This window comes from Glycine soja, chromosome 15, assembly GCF_004193775.1.
Source record: "Glycine soja cultivar W05 chromosome 15, ASM419377v2, whole genome shotgun sequence".
In the NCBI taxonomy this organism is placed as follows: domain Eukaryota; kingdom Viridiplantae; phylum Streptophyta; class Magnoliopsida; order Fabales; family Fabaceae; genus Glycine; species Glycine soja.
Window position 1 is genome coordinate 38,788,873 of NC_041016.1, and position 15,956 is coordinate 38,804,828.

Consider the following 15,956-nt stretch of genomic DNA (forward strand, 5'->3'; position numbering starts at 1 on the left):
AGATAAAAGTACTCGAAACAAATGAGGACCACCAAGGGTACATAGAATGAATTAAAAAGTTCGATTTCTGGAACTTACCGATTGAAGACTGAAGAACGACGAAGAACGAACGGAAGATGGTGGATAATCTTCACGAAATCACCCACGGAAATCACCCATCTTCTCAATTAAATTTCTGGCTTCAGCAGGAGTCATGTCTCCAAGGGCTCCACCACTGGCAGCATCTATCATACTTCTCTCCATATTACTGAGTCCTTCATAAAAATATTGGAGAAGAAGCTGTTCTGAAATCTGATGGTGGGGGCAACTGGCACATAGTTTCTTAAATCTCTCCCAGTACTCATACAGGCTCTCTCCACTAAGTTGTCTAATACCTGAGATATCCTTCCTGATGGCTGTGGTCCTGGAAGCAGGGAAAAATTTTTCTAAGAATACTCTCTTAAGGTCATCCCAGCTCGTGATGGACCTTGGAGCAAGGTAATACAGCCAGTCCTTTGCCACTCCCTCTAATGAATGAGGAAAAGCTTTCAGAAATATGTGATCCTCTTGGACATCTGGGGGTTTCATGGTGGAGCAGACAATGTGAAATTCTTTCAAATGTTTGTGCGGGTCTTCACCTATAAGGCCATGAAACTTTGGAAGCAAATGAATCAGTCCAGTTTTAAGAACATATGGGACATCCTCATCAGGGTATTGGATGCACAAGCTTTCGTAGGTGAAATCAGGTGCATCCATTTCCCTTAGAGTCCTCTCACGAGGTGGAGGTTGTGCCATGTTCTCAGAATGTGCAAAATCAGAATGCTCAGAATCAGAATGCTCAAAATTATAATGCTCAAGATCAGGATGTTCAAAATCACCAATAACAGAATGCACAGATTCACCGGTTATGGAATGCTCAGAATGATCAAAAGGTATAAAATGATGCCTAACTAATCTATGAAATGTCCTATCTATCTCAGGATCAAAGGGTTGTAAGTTAGATGGATTGCCTCTAGTCATACACTACATTCAGCATGCACACAACTAGTTGCCTTGTCATGTAAATAAAGGTGTAGGTTTGAACTACAACTACCCTCAAATGATATCCAAATGACTTGAAATTTTGTGAGCAACCCTATAAAATGATGAGAAGATAGCACAAAAAATTTCAGACAAAAATTCAAAGTCTAACTATGAAAGCTAAAAATGGTAGGTTAAGAAAAATAAGTGAATAAAACTTGAAAAATAAAAAACTTTTGACAGAATCGCTTTTTTTTTTTTTTACGATGGAGATTTTTTTCTACCCCAAATGCATATATAATAATTGCAATTCTGATAACCGGAGCAAAAGTTATGGCCGTTTGAAGTTTTGACAAACACAAAATTTGCTAGTTTTTTGGAACTTTCAAATCTGACCAAATTAAAGGCTCTAGCTATTTTTCCCACAAAATATGGATTAAAAGAAGTTACCACAAAAAAATTCAGCCAAAAATAACAACCCTAGCTACTAAAACAAAAAATCTCAAATAATTCATCATGGGTGGTCGCTAAAATCCGTCTCTAATTGATTTCTACTACTACTCTGTTTTGCCGCAAGCACAATCTTCACAGCAAAACACCCAAGACTAAAACAAGGGAAACGCTTAATGGGAAAACTGAAACAGAACACACATTAAACAAAATACCAGGACACTAAACAACACTAACACACATACTAACACAATACTAACAATTGAAACATAAAACACGAAAGGATTAAACACACAACACTAGCTAGCTATTATGAACCTTTGGACACTGCTCCCCGGCAACGGCGCCAAATTTGATCGAGGCCGTACCCAAATCAAATAAACATGAAAATGCAGTAACTAGGAAGTGATCCTAGGTCGTTTCCCAACGAGCAGTGACAAACCAAATGTTCATAATATACTTGCAGTAACAGTAACGATTGGGGGGGGGGGTTTGGTTGTTTGGTAATTAAAGAGCAGAACAAGTAAACTGGAATACGAAACTACTAATATTAAAAACGGGTTGTTTCCTCTGATTCAGAAGCCATTCTCTTATCCTGGGTTATGGAGAATTCATCCCTAACAGTCAACCACTTAATCCAACCCTATTTCAATTTACTAAGCGAAAATCAACTTAGGGTTTTCAATACGTGATTAGGCACCACATACACCAGTTAGCCCTTCGTCCATTAAGCATGAACGCAAGTTAGGCTCAGAGGCAATTAATCGAACACGAAGCGTGCACTGATTAATATTCACGAAATTGGGATAACTGGTGAAGGGAAAATTGCCAGGAAACCACATTACAAGCGAAACCTCAAAGAGAGTTGGGCTTCGTCCTCAAAAGGAAACAACACCAGAAATTCTAGCCTTCCATGGATTCAAACAGAAAATGCAAATGAAACATGAAGCAGAAACGTAAATGAACAAAAATGTAAATGAAACAGAAACGTAAATGAGAGTAGAAGAAGAAGCAAGAACGAAATTGTAATTAGAAACAGAAAACGTAAAATTGCATTACGTGAACAGTAGCATTAAGCAGAAAAACGAAAACCCTAAAAAAAAAGCTTTGAATAATGAATAGCATAACAGAATGCCCTTGCACGAATCCCAAGGCTGCTATTTAAAAAGAGTCACTCAAAGTCACTGGGCCCTATTACAATACTCTGGCCCAAAACGAAATAAACACTGAACAACATAAAATAAAATTGCGAAATTTCCTAATTAACTAAGGTAAGCGCTGCTTAATTTGCCCTCTTCAAGTCCATAACCAAAATCCGGATTAAGCCCAATGTTTCATTAATTCCTGAAATTAGATTAAAAACATCAAATTAGCTAAATGAGCCCAAATAATAAAACTGCACTTATATGGCACTGGTCCCTTCAGCCGCGGCGTCTCTCCTAGATCTCTTCTCGGAGAGCTTTTTCAGAGCCATTTCCTACGAGGACAAACATTTGGAAAGTTAGTTTACAAGAAAATACCAATCATTACGAACAAGAGCCAAACAACACTTATATGGCACGAGTGTCAACCTGCGCTTCACAAAATAATCACATTGGGGCATGTGCTATTTTATGACACATATCTATATACATGCATTTACACACGCACACATAAAAAATTTGGTGAAAGGCATTTTACGACACACATCCATGTATGTTTTTGACAAGCCTTTTCATGCTACATCCTACATATATGAACATTTTTTGAAAGGCTCCTTATGCTACCTACTCACAAATATACATATTTTGAAAGGCATTTTTACGCTACCTATCCAACATATACAAATTTTGAAAGGCATTTTTTGCTATATATCCACACACTTTGTAAGGCATTTTCATGGTATATATTCACACACTTTGTAAGGTATTTCATGCTATATATTCACACATTTTGCAATGCATTTCCATGCTATATATTCACATATATACATACTATTGAAAAGTATTTTTCATGCTACCTAGGTGCAAGGTATCCCTCATGAGGCAGCAAATTCAAATTCTAGTAAAAAACTTCTCAAACACGTTCTAATATTCATGCATTTTTTACATTCAAAACCAAAAACTTAGATTCCTAGGCGTAAGTCATGCTTTTGGCACTTTAGTCTAGCTTCTACAAAACTGCCCACACACTCACAATGGCAGCCATATGTGCACAATTTGTTTCACAAGCTAAGTTTCACAAAATCATGCGCAAATGCCATTGAGGCATTTCACTGAACACTTGGTGGGCACATGTTTAAGCAAGAAAATCAAGGGAATGGGGGCAATGTGGCATGCCCCATTATCTCATAATGCACCATAGGCCTAGGGCCATCCCCTACAACCCCTTAATTCATCAAAAACAAGTAACAATCCAAGGATAAATTCCCCACATTTTTGAGCAAATACATGCAACTTAGAGCACCAAAATACATCAATGGAAAGCTAGAGAGCCCAAGAATGAGGTACTTACTTATTGGAGATGAATGATAGAGCAAAATGGAATCAAAAATGCAAAAAATGGTGACCCAAGGGCTGCAAAACTTGTGAATCTGTGAGCCTTTGCTTTTTTGAATGAGGGGGGGGGGGGGAGAGTTTTTGGTGCAGAAACCTTCCCCCTCCCCCTTTTTAACCCATTTTGTGCAGGGGTTGCTCGCCCAGGTGAGCTAACCTGCATTTTTTTTGGGAGGAAATAAGTAAGGCTTTCTATGGGTCAGCGTAAATTTGATCGAGGCCATACCCGAATCAAATAAACATGAAAATGCAGTAACTAGGAAGTGATCCTAGGTCGTTTCCCAACGAGCAGTGACAAACCAAATGTTCATAATATACTTGCAGTAACTGTAACGATTGAGGGGGTTTGTTTGTTTTGAGATTAAAGAACAGAACAAGTAAACTGGAATACGAAACTACTAATATTAAAACAGGTTGTTTCCTCTGATTTAGAAGCCATTCTCTTATCCTGGGTTATGGAGAATTCGTCCCTAACAGTCAACCACTTAATCCAACCCTATTTCAATTTACTAAGCGAAAATCAACTTAGGGTTTTCAATACGTGATTAGGCACCACATACACCAGTTAGCCCTTCATCTATTAAGCATGAACGCAAGTTAGGCTCAGAGGCAATTAATCGAACACGAAGCGTGCACTGATTAATATTCACGAATTTTGGATACTGGTGAAGGGAGAACTGCCAGGAAACCACATTACAAGCGAAACCTCAAAGAAAGTTGGGCTTCGTCCTCAAAAGGAAACTACACCAGAAAATCTAGCCTTCCATGGATTCAAACAGAAAACGCAAATGAAACATGAACAGAATCGTAAATGAACAGAAATGTAAATGGAATAGAAACGTAAATGAGAGTAGAAGAAGAAGCAAGAACAAAATTGTAATTAGAAGCAGAAAACATAAAATTGCATTACGTGAACAGTAGCATCAAAGCAGAAAACGAAAACCCTAAAACAAAAGCTCTGAATAATGAATAGCATAACAGAATAGCCTTACACAAATCCCAAGGCTGCTATTTAAAAAGAGTCACTCAAAGTCACTGGGCCCTATTACAATACTCTGGCCCAAAACGAAATAAACACTGAACAACATAAAATAAAATTGCGAAATTTCCGAATTAACTAAGGTAAGCGCTGCTTAATTTGCCCTCTTCAAGTCCATAACCAAAATCCGGATTAAGCCCAATGTTTCATTAATTCCTGAAATTAGATTAAAAACATCAAATTAGCTAAATGAGCCCAAATAATAAAACTGCCTGATTAATTGACAATTAAGATCAATCAGTAATTAAAATGGTGCAAAAAGGGTTTAGAAAATAGAAGAAAATGATGGCACATCAGCGTTCGCTTACTCGAACCCCCCTCAGGGTATATTAGGCATCCAATATTTACTTTAAAGACACAACAGTAATAATTACTGGGAATTTAAAGGATACTGGGTTGCCTTGCAGCGACGCTTTCCGTTTGTCCAGAGCTGGGCCAAGGACGACGATCTATCGGTCGTGACCCTAGCCTCTGCTTGCATCCATCCCTAAGTACCTGAAAGTAGGAAACGGCATTGCGCGGCAAACTGTGGTCGCGTTACCATTTTACCTTGATTGGTTTCTGCCTTTAGCTTCGTCCTAACATCTGACCACTGCCTAAGACGATTCTGCCCCCTGTTATCACCAAATATGCATGTGTATGCGTATGCATGAGGGTTTTCAAATGCAACAATCTTCTTAGTGAAAGCTGGTTAGGTTCAGTTTTAATTAAGCGCTTGGGGCACCCCATGAACTGAGCGAAAAGGCTCAGGTTATCACAAACTGCACATGGTTTAAAACCAAAGCGAGGACTGAAGCCTCAAGCCCATATTCTCTTCTTTTAAAGAACTGTGACGAGAAAATTATAGCGGACAGGAATCCTTGGGGGAAACCAAGAAGAACACACAAAAATAAAAGAACATGCAGTGATTTCCTCAATTGCCCCAGATCTTAAGCGTAGTATCGCTTGACAACATCGGAGTTCACGGGTGAGGGTAGCTCCTCGCCATCCATGTTGGTGAGCACCAGAGCCCCTCCAGAAAAAGCCCTTTTTACAACGAAAGGCCCTTCGTAGTTCGGGGCCCACTTCCCTCAATTGTCTTTAACAGCGTGGGATATCTTTTTCAGCACAAGGTCCCCCTCATTGAACTTGTGGGGGCGCACCTTCTTGTCGAACGCGTTCTTTATCCTTTGTTGATATAGGTGCCCATGGCTCATGGCCGTCAAATGCTTACCTTCAATAAGGTTGAGTTGGTCGTAGCGTGTTTGAGCCCACTCTGATTCTTCTAGGCCCGATTCCGCTAGTATCCTCTGGGAAGGGACCTCTACCTCAAATGGGAGTACCGCTTCCATCCCATAAACCATGGAGTACGGTGTTGCCCCAATAGAAGTTCGTACCGAGGTTCGATATCCATGCAGGGCAAAAGGCAACATCTCATGCTAATCTTTGTACGACACTGTCATCTTCTGAATAATTTTCTTAATATTTTTATTTGCAGCCTCCACAGCTCTGTTCATCTTCGGCCGGTAGGGGGTGGAGTTATGATGCTGGATTTTGAAATCCTCGCACATTTCCTGCATCATTTTGTTATTCAGATTGGTGCCATTGCCAGTAATGATTTTCCTAGGGAGTCCGTATCGACAAATCAGTTCTCTCTTTATGAATCTGACCACCATGCTCCTCGTGACATTGGTATAGGAAGCCGCTTCGACCCATTTGGTGAAATAATCTATTGCCACGAGAATGAAGCGATGACCGTTCGAAGACTTGGGTTCGATGGCCCCTATGACATCTATCCCCCATATGGAAAAAGGCCAAGGGGCAGACATGACATTCAGAGGATGTGGCGGAACATTGACATTCTCTGCGAATGCTTGACATTTATGGCATCTCCTTACATGGGAGCAACAGTCGCTTTCCATAGTAAGCCAGTAATAACCTGCTCTAAGGATCTTCCTGGCCATAGCATGCCCATTGGCATGTGTCCCAAATGAACCCTCATGGACTTCCTCAATCATGTAGTTCGCCTCTTTGGCATCTACGCATCGCAGGAGGGTCATGTCATGGTTTTGTTTGTACAGGACGGTACCACTCACAAAGAAACTAGTAGCCAATCTCCTTAACGTTCTTTTGTCATTGTCAGAAATCCCTGGTGGATATTCTTTGTTCTCGACATACTGTTTGATGTCGAAATACCACGGTTTCCCATCTCACTCTTCCTCTATCACATAACAATGTGTCGGCTTGCCCCGAGATCTAAATTCAATGTACGACAGATCCCCGTGTAGGGCAAGTTGAAATATGGATGCCAAGGTGGCCAATGCATCGACCATTTGGTTCTCTTCTCGAGGTATGTGGTGGAAAGAAATGTCGTCAAAGAATTCGGCTAACTTCAAGATATAAGTTTGATAGAGTATCAACTTTTGATCCCTAGTTTCCCATTCTCCTTTCAACTGACGTATTACTAAAGCCGAGTCTCCATACACTTTGAGTAGCTTTACATCAAAATCAATGGCAGCTTGAATCCCAAGGGCGCACGCTTCATATTCGGCCATATTGTTGGTACAATCGAAACCTAGCCTGGCTGTGAAAGGGATACATTGATCATCTAGGGATACAAGGATTGCCCCTACTCCATGGCCCAAAGCATTAGATGCCCCATCGAAACAAACAATCCATTTGTCTATATCCTCGTGCGTCCGCTTCTCTTCGAATAGGGCCATGATGTCTTCATCCGGGAACTCGGGGTGCATCGGCCAATAATCTTGGAGGGGTTGTTGGGCCAAGTAATCTGCCAAGGCGCTTCCTTTTATCGCCTTTTGGGTGACGTACACAATATCAAATTCAGATAGTAGTACCTGCCACCTAGCGATTCGTCCTGTGAGGGCCGGTTTCTCAAAGATGTATTTCACGGGATCCATTTTGGAAATAAGCCAAGTGGTATGATTGAGCATGTACTGCCTAAGATGATGTGGCGCCCATACCAAGGCGCAACACGCCCTTTCCAACATCGAGTAATTCATCTCACATGCGGTAAACTTCTTGCTTAAATAGTAAATGGCTTGTTCCTTCTTCCCAGAGTCATCGTGCTGACCCAACACGCACCCCATAGACTTGTCTAACACAGTCATGTATAGGAAAAAAGGTCTTCCTCTTACAGGTGGCATGAGCACCGAGGGATTCGCGAGGCTCTGTTTGATTTTTTCGAAGGCCTCTTGGCAGTCGCTATTCCACAGGACCACCTGGTTTTTACGCAATAGCTTGAAGATGGGCTCGCAGGTAGGGGTGAGTTGCGAGATAAATCTCACGATGTAATTCAACCTGCCCAGGAAACCTCGAACCTGCTTCTCCGTGCGTGGCTCAGGCATTTCAAGAATGGCCTTCACTTTCTCGGGATCTATCTCTATCCCTTTCTGGCTCACGATAAAACCCAACAACTTTCCCGACTTTACCCCAAAGGTGCACTTGGCGGGGTTTAGTTTCAGTTGGTATTTCCACAGCCTTCTAAACAGCTTACGCAGATTGACGAGGTGTTCATCCTCGGTCCGAGATTTGGCAATCATGTCATCTACATAGACTTCTATCTCTTTATGCATCATGTCGTGGAATAAAGCTACCATGGCACGTTGATAGGTTGCCCCAGCATTTTTTAGCCCGAAGGCCATCACTTTGTAGCAGAATGTTCCCCATAGGGTGACGAAGGTGGTCTTCTCTACATCTTCGGGTGCCATTTTAATCTAGTTATACCCTGAGAAACCATCCATGAATGAGAAAAGGGCGAACTTAGCCGTATTATCTACTAGTATATCAATGTGTGGAAAGGGGAAATTGTCCTTAGAACTGGCTCGGTTTAAATCCCCATAGTCTACACACATTTGCACTTTGCCATCCTTTTTTGGGATAGGGACAATGTTGGCTACCCACTCCGGGTATCGAGCCACAGCCAAGAAACCCGCATCGAACTGCTTTCTCACTTCTTTAATTTTCAAAGACATTTCGGGTCTCATCCTTCATAATTTTTGCTTAACCGGGGAAGACAGGGATTCAATGGCAACCTATGCTGCACAATGCCGAGGTCCAGACCTGGCATGTCTTGGTACGACCATGCGAAGATGTCTTGATATTCTTCAAGAAGGGTTACCAAACCTTGGCGGATAGGTGTGGTCATACCGGTTCCTACTTTCACTTCTTTCTTTCCCTCTCCGATCTCTAAGTCTATCAGTTCAGTTTCCTCTTGGTGAGACTTCATTTCGTGTTCTTCCTGAGCAATCAATCTCTCCAACTCTGGTGAAATGACGTCCTCTTCCTCTTCTTCGTTTATTGTTTGACTTACTTCTCGGTCAAAATCGATTATCAAACCCTCGTTGTTAGAATCCTCAAAGGATCGATCCTCACATCTATACCATTCAAGACAAAAAACAAAAACATGCAAAATGATATGAGAAAAGGTGGAATCGCAAGAACAGATGAAACAAGATCTCTTTGTTATTTAATAAGGTAGGTTTCACAAAACAAAAGAGAAAGGAATCTATAGCCTCCAATTACATTGAATCTGTGGTATAGACTTCCGACTGGATCATCACGTGCCAGTTCCCCACTTGGAAATTGAGATGGCACGGTCGCACGAAACTTGGTGGATCTTGTGGAGCCTCTTCTCCTATTGCCGCCACCTCTTCCTCGAACATTATCCCGGAACTTGTGAAACACTGGCTAACATGATCGGGCCATGCCCTATCTATCCGGAGTCTTGACGGTGCATTCCTTCTTCCAGGTTTCCCGGGCTCATACCCCAACCCATATTTGTACGGGTTACCCCTAATGTCAACCACATCGGCATTCCCGTGGCTGTCCTTGCCCAGACCCATTCCGGGCTCATAACCGTGCCTGAGCATTACCCGCGCCACCATCAGGGCCGCATTAGAGAGACAAGGTAGCAATGAACTTGTTTCCATTCAGGCACAACTTACCACCTCGAAGGATTGGAAAGCTGTTTCCAATGATTCCTCCGCTGCCTCTACATATGGAGCTGAGGAGGGGCAGCTTACCAACATATCCTCTTCTCCCGACACTATCACCAAGAGTCCACCAACCGCGAATTTCAATTTCTGGTGAAGCGTCGAAGGGACCACTCCTAGCGCGTGAATCCATGGCCTCCCCAAAAGGTAGCTGTAGGCGGGATTTATGTCCATCACTTGGAAAACCACATTGCAAGGGCGGGGGCCTATCTGAATGGGGATGTCAATTTCCCCCATCACCTCCCGCCGACTACTGTCAAAAGCTCATACTACCATCGAACTCGGTTTTAGACGTGACGCATTAAAAGGAAGTTTCTCCAAGGTGGTCTTTGGCATCACATTTAAACTTGAGCCATTATCGATGAGTACCTTAGCGACGACATGGTCCATGCATCTGACAGACACATGTAGAGCTTTGCTGTGCCCTCTCCCCTCAACTGGAATCTCTTCTTCCGCGAACACGATATAGTTATTGGTAGTTATGTGATTAACAATGCCTTCAAAACCCTCGACTGAGATGTCGTGTGCTACGTGGGCTTCGTTGAGGACCTTTACCAATAGTGCACGATGAGGCTCGGAGTTTATGAGCAGTTCGAGCAAAGAGATCCTTGCTGGAGTTTTATTCCATTGCTCAACTACTTTAAACTCACTTTGTTGGATGAGTCGAAGGAACTCATGAGCCTCTTCCAAGGTCACCACCTTTCCTTGGAGACCTTCCTTTTTTTCAGCTCCCTTTACTATCGGGGGATCCACTTCTTTTGAGGGGGTGGCCACGCCCGCGAACTCTTGGGTCATGGGTGCTTTCCCATTGGAGGGAAATTCCGCCGAGTGAGGGGGAGCGAACACCCGGCCACTGCGGGTTACGCCACTAAGGCTGGTAATGTTGGTCACCTTGGCTAACAAGGAGTAAACCTCGGTTGCAGCCCCTTCTCCAAAAGCGGGAGGGGTATATTTCCATGGGACAACTTTATTGCTTTGATACGAAAATGGCGTCGGCTTGGGCACTGTCGGGGGGTACTCGGACCTGGGGCCGGTCATATTCCTAGTGAAACATATTACTAGGGCTTTGCGGGTTGGGGGAGCCTTCCTTTCTGCCGACTGCGTGCAAATCTGTGGTTCTTCCCTATCTCGCTTGAACACTTTGAGCTGCCCCCAGTCCATGAGCCGTTGAAGTAGCTCTTCCACCGCGGGGCAAGTTTCCATGCTGTGTGATTCCCCGAGATGAAACAGACATTCGTCACTTTTGTCTCCGCCACGAGAGACCATGCATGCTGCCTGCAGCGACTGGTAGATGAATCTTCTGGATGTGGCCACATCTTCTAATCTCTTTGACCCTGATGGCCTATCCTTTTCGATGGCGTTTACGGTAGCTCCTCCATGACTAGCTAGTGGATTGGTCTTAACGTTGGGGCCCTCTTCTTGAAATGATAGCCAGCCGACATTTATTAGGTGTTGCACCTTATACTTGAATGGCAGGCAAGAATCAATGTTGTGTCCGGGGGCTCCACTATGGTATGCGCACGTGGCATTTGAGTTGTACCACTTGGGATATGGTGACTGGAAGACCTTCCCAGGTATGGCCACCACCAAATGGTTTTCCAATAATGAGGGCCATAACTCGGAATACGCCATGGGAATAGGAGAGAACTGGTCTTTCGAGGAGCGTCGTGAATTGTCATAGCTCGTGCCAGGAGTCGTATTATTGGCTGGCCGGGGTGTGGCTGGAGCCGTGTGTTGTGTAGGCGTCTTTTCTGTTGTGGTAGGCCCTTCTACTTGAGTTGGGAGGGAACTTCCGGCTCGCATCGAAAAGTTCGGGTGGTTGTGTTGGTATGAGTTTTGAGCATTTTGGGGCGGTGGTGACCGCGTGGGTATCCCCTTCCTTTTTTCGTGTGCCCACCACTGGCGCTCTTCTATTGCTGTTGGGGCCAACGTTGGAGGCGTATTCAAACTTGCCTTTCCTCACTCCGGACTCGATTCTTTCTCCGGCGAAGACGAGGTCTGCAAAGTTGGCCGGCATATATCCTATCAGCTTCTCGTAGTAGAACGTAGGCAACGTATCTACCATAATCGTGATCATTTCCCTCTCAGTCACAGGTGGGATGACTTGGGCTGCTAGGTCTCTCCACCTTTGAGCATATTCCTTGATGGACTCATGTTCCCGTTTGCTCATGCTCTGAAGTTGGTTTCGATCGGGAGCCATATCTGTGTTGTATTGGTACTGCCTAATGAAAGCAGTTGCCAAGTCTTTCCATGACCGGACCTGAGAGGCTTCCAGATTTGTGTACCACGCCATTGTTGCTCCGGCTAAGTTGTCTTGAAAGAAGTGCATTAACAGCTTTTCGTCCATGGAATATGCCCCCATCCTTCTGCAATACATCTGCAGATGACTCTTTGGACATGTCGTCCCTTTGTATTTATCGAAATCTGGTACCTTAAACTTGGGAGGAATGATGATGTCAGGTACCAGACACAGATCGACTAAATCTGAGAAAGGATAGTTCCCGAGGCCTTCCACCGCTCTCAACCTCTCTTCAAGCAGATCGATCTTTCCATTGTCTTTTGAAATGGGAAGGAGTTCCTTAACGGGTGCGGATTGAGACGGGGCATGGAGGATTATGTTTGGTTGGGGCAACTCATGGGGGGGGCTGGTTCCTTGAGGGGAAGTAGAGGGCCTAATTGGGCATCTCCTTCATCATCTTCCTGCAGAGGATAGTCGACATGAGGAGGGAGTTGCCCCTCGAAGGTAGGGGCTTGGCTCATATCGTCTGGAGCGGTACGGAGGGTGAAGTCTGGAGGCAAACCATAAGGGTAGGCTTGAGGACTATACCTCCGATTGAAACCCGTCGCGCTTCTGTCCCGACCCAAGTTCATTGCGGGCTATAGCACCGGTTCTGCTTCCCTAGCCGTATTGGAAGCGGCTGCCGTAGCATTGTCTTCTATTGATTTTTGAATTTTTAGCATGGCTTCCGTGATAGAAGCCATCTGATCTTTTAAGGCCAACATGTCGGCCTTCATCTGTTCTTGCACTCCCTCTTCATTATCCATCTTACTTTTGGATCGGGTGTTATAGGGGTGCCTTTGCACTTTTTTAGTTATGGTGAGTTCCCTAAAGAAACAAACAGTGGTGAGCATGCCACCAAATCATGAATATGCTAATGAATGATCAGAGCACTTAGATCCACCTCAAGGCCTTTTTAGACAACATGATAAGTTTCAGAACTTCTCTTTTTATAAAAAGGAACAAAAGCTTTCATCTAGCCAAGATTTTACCAAAGTGTTACAACAGAACCTAACGGTTTCTAATTATATGGGCCATTAAATCTATCATGTGTTGACAGTAATTGATTAGCCCGTGAATTTCCTCTGGGGCTGAACATACTTCGGCCATGACCCTTGCTTTGGCTAGTAGTCGCGGGAGGTCTTGACTTCCATTTAAGGTCAAGGCGAACCTATCCATCCACATGGTCGCTTCTTGATGCAATGCATCAATCAACCTCCCTCTTGCTTCCTTCTCGGCGTATGCTTGTGCGAAGTCCTCTACTAGCTTTTGTTCATGGGTCAAAGACTGGTTTAACTCTTCTTTGTACTGCCCTATTATAGCTAGCATGCTTTGCTTCGTGGTTTCTAAGTGTTTGGCCAAACTTTTCTTGGATCTTGAGCAAGCAGCTAACTCCTCCTTTAAGACCATGCCATGTACTCGTGATTGGTCTCTTTCCTTTCTACGGAGCTTAAGCTCGTTGTTGCTGCCCCACAGAGCCCCTCAGAACTTGTTCCGGCCGTGCTCTTCCCTATGAACCCTCTTGGTCTCTTGTTCCAAGGCCTTGGTGATAGCTATATTTGTATCTCTTAGTTCGGCATTCTCCTTTCGGATTTTAAGAGCTGCTGATTTGAACCTTTCTTTGACTGTTTGGGCTTGCTCGAGTTCTGCCCTAAGGGCCTGCACCTCTTTGTCTTCCTCTGGTGCCTCAACTTCCTCTCTTTTAGCGGTTCTCAAACTCGGGAGCCAATCCAAACCTTGCACGTGGGCTTTCAACCACCTTCGGTAGCCACCGATGGGCCCATTGTTACTGCCCCTGAGTTCTTTATCTTTCTTTTGCACCACCTCCCATGCCTTGCGGACCTTCTGAAGTGTCTCCCTGTTGGTCTTATTGAAACCTCGTGAAATGACAGGCGCGAGCTCTTCCTCTAGCGTGCCCCTCTCGTAGGGTAGCCAAGTTGCCTTATAGCAAGAACGAGATTGTAACTGATGCAACCCCTTGTCCCTATCAAGGGAATATTTGGAAATCCTCTGCACGAAATAAGAACCCCGGTTCTTCCTTCTTTCCATCGAAGGAACCAATTGACAGACACTCCTTCTTTGTTTGCTAAGAGTTGGTCCCAATTTGCCCCTCCTTTCTCTGTGCATGAACGGTGGCTTTCTAGCGGGCAAGCATGTCTCACCTCTTGGCGAAAAAGGTGTGAAACCAACCATACATAAAGAGCTGGAGTACAACAAACAATCCTCGTACTGCTCTTCTGACATCTTTGGTTGAAGGTGTCATATAGGTCGGCTAGCATAGCGACAATCGGGCTTTCCTTGTGGTCATGATAGGCGAGAAAAGCGTCGATCGCTGCTAGATCCACCAACCCATCCATATTTGGAAAGAGGACTCCTCCGAAGATCAACAGTGCGAGAATGTCTATGAATGGGGCCCATTCGCCTCTACTTGCCAAGGTTCTTGCTTTTGCCTCCAAACATTTACTCGGTATTCCAACCACCCCATTTATGACTTGCTTTCCATGGTCTAATTCCTGCGCCGAGATTTGGAGTATCTTTGAAATTCTAGCTAATGAGGGATAGAACCCTGAGAAGAGGTACGGTCTCCTTCCCCCTAGAGGACATCCTAGGATCTCTTCAAATTCTTCCACCATGGGTTACAGCTGGAAGTCCCCAAAGGTAAAGCATCTCAACGGCTGATCATAATACTGGGCGAGGGAGGAAATGGCCTCTGTGGAGACTTCTATCATGGCTAGGTCCCAGATTTTACTGTAAGTTTTGCAAAAAGCTTGCCGCTGGAGCTAACCCATCAACTACCCTAACTCCTTAAGGCTGGTGACATCTAGGCCCTTAATCTTGACTTGATAGAATCTTTTTCCAATTTGATTTGTCCTCATCATTTACCTAAAAAGGGGTGAATCAAGGCTCTGATATGAATGATGCAATGCACGTGCATGAAACGAAAAGAAAAACAAGTGGTAATTTACACATACGAGACCGAAAAAGATCCATCTTTTTAATACTACGTTCTAGGCATTGCGGCGCCCCAACGTATGCATTAAAAAGTGACGCGTTACTCTAAAGAGACAAGATATCACTAGATATACAACAAAACTATACTTTATGTGCTATCCGCAGAAGAATGCATGAGAACAAATGGTACAGAGCATGCTTGCTCCATGCCCCTATTTGACAACCTATAATATAATATCTAGGGGTCTCTAATAACTACTCCCAATGATCCATATCTCACATGGTTGTTTTCTAGAGGTATCATCACTCAAGATAATAATATTGCGGCGGTATGGAATACCAGCGACAACACATTATAAAGAGAGAAAGCTCTAGACGAGGTTTCACTATTATCAAGCAAGTCAGAGACCTAGCATGACCATAGATTCACCTCCACTCCTTAGATTTCCATGAACCCGGGTATAGGGCCCCTTTTTTACTCAAACCCGTGGGTGCTTAGAATGCAGTGTAAAAATGTGGAAAAGACAACATTTATTATTTTTACACAGTTCAAGAAAAAAACGCACACACAAAGTTTCATAATTCCACACTTTACTAAAATAGGCCTAACTCACAAAAACAGTCCCTAGTGGAGTCGCCAACTGTCGCAACCTACCCTTTTGCGGGTGAGCGAGGCGAGGCGAGGCTCACGAGTGCGTCTTCCAAAGGAG

General features: G+C 43.9%; 1 non-coding gene across 1 annotated transcript; it reads left to right on the plus strand.

The window, feature by feature from the left end:
* The first annotated feature begins 289 nt into the window (after positions 1 to 289).
* Positions 290 to 396, plus strand: LOC114388837. The gene has a single exon (XR_003661627.1). It is a non-coding gene; the product is annotated as a small nucleolar RNA R71 (small nucleolar RNA).
* The last annotated feature ends 15,560 nt before the right edge of the window (positions 397 to 15,956 follow it).